The sequence below is a fragment of the Austrofundulus limnaeus genome, unplaced genomic scaffold, assembly GCF_001266775.1.
Source record: "Austrofundulus limnaeus strain Quisiro unplaced genomic scaffold, Austrofundulus_limnaeus-1.0 Scaffold897, whole genome shotgun sequence".
NCBI classification, from domain to species: domain Eukaryota; kingdom Metazoa; phylum Chordata; class Actinopteri; order Cyprinodontiformes; family Rivulidae; genus Austrofundulus; species Austrofundulus limnaeus.
In genome coordinates this window covers 164286-166148 of record NW_013953299.1, presented here as the reverse complement: position 1 = coordinate 166148, position 1863 = coordinate 164286, and positions in this window count along the sequence as shown.

Here is a 1863-nt window from a genome sequence, read left to right as displayed (position 1 = left end):
GGCGGCACCAGAGTGGTACCACCGGGACCGACCCGCTCCAGAACTTTAGCTGCTGTATTTAACAGCTCAGCTTTTATTCTTTTAGTCATTTTATGGATTAAAATCACGTCTGAAGACTTAAATCACAAACAGATGTTCAATTTAAATTCATTTCATTTGATCCAATTAAAGCTAAATCAGTATAATCAGGGCAGATTTTATTTCCCACAATGCATCTCATGTCCGAGGGTCAACCATCTGATGAGAAGTTCTGCAGTTATTTTATCTGGGATGAGATCCTGTCAGCTCSTCCACACCCACTGAGTTCCAGTGTTTCTGATCAGGCTGAGCTGTGGAGCCATGTTTCCTCCAGCAGCTGTCTGTACGACGCACAGCTCTTTACTCAAACATCCACATCAGTCTGAAAAGGTCAAAGAGAAGAACGTGTCTTTACAACAAGCAGACTGATGCTGTGGTCACTCACAATCAAACCTGCAGCACCTGCCATCCTCTAATTGGTTTTCAGGTGTAATTAGTGAAACAGGTGTGGACCTTTCAGTCCTGCAAACATCTCCTGTGTTCCTCAGAGAAAGGACTCCTCATGAATGTGACACCTCAGCGGCAGGTTGGGAGGTGACAGAAAAATTGTTTGTCGTTCTGAAAAGCTCCTGAGAGCTGAAAATAAAAACACGTGCGCAMCGTTTTAAAGAACAAAGCCCTGCTAGTGCTGCAGCCTGGCAATTTAAAAGTGCAAAGTGACAGTGAGAGGCTCCGGCAGGTAAGTGTTGTCTGCGTGAGCCGCTGGAAACAAGGCGAGATCTGTGTCTGATCAGACGACGGCGCCGGCCCGTTTGTTCCTGAGCGCCCAGCTGGACTGCAGGCTTCCAACAAAGACACACAAATCAGTTTAATCCTGCAAAGTGTTCCTGAAACACCTTCATTATCTGCCAGAGAGCTGCTCCTCCACGCACACCTCCAGTTCACTCTTTGCTTTTACGTCTGCGGAGGAAAGAATGCACATCACCCGCCGCTCGTTTCACATGTTGAGATGTGAAAAACCCTGAGGATAAAACATGTTTGTGGGATTTCCTGTGAAAAAGGAACATTCCATAAGACCTGCCAGCCCTCACAGTGCAGGGGATGACTCTCAGCTACTACCACAGCTGAGTTGAWCCAGGGGATTCTGATGTTATCAGTCCATGGAATGGACGTTATTAGGCATTATCAGTCCCATACAATGGCTTCAGAGGGTCCCTACTGTGCCTTCTAGGCTTCAAACTGTCCCGACAGTGCCCCCTACTGGGTTAATAAATCAATGACAATGAATGTGTAAATAACCAAAAGATATTGTAATCATTTTTTTGTGTCAGGCTTGAGCCCTGTCTCCCACTCTCTGGTCCAACACTCTAACCATTGCCCTGTCGAGAGACCACAATATACATCTGTCGGAGGTTAGTGKTAACCATGTCATCTGCTCTAAGGTTAACCCTGGTGGCTTTAAGCCTCATGTTAACCAGATGACATTCTGAAGCCATTCTATGGGACTGATGACGCCTAATAACGTCCATTTCATGGATGATAACATCCGAAGCAGGTGCTTGAGCTTTTATTTGTGAAACTGACTTCATTAAAGGTCAGTTTAGCTGAAGGATTTGATGATTTGGTTGTTGGAGTCACGTGTTCAGAGCATGACACTTCTGTTTGGATCTTCTTTAGTTTTTAACTACTGTTTGGCAGGGGCGGAGCCAGAAGGGTGGCCAGGGTGGTGCTTGTCAACCCCGGCACCTGATTGGCCACCCTATGTGCCACCCCAAATGATTGACAAGCGGGGTGGGGTTAGCATTTCAAAGCTGGTTATGATCTGGGGATTGCTCCTGGATACCA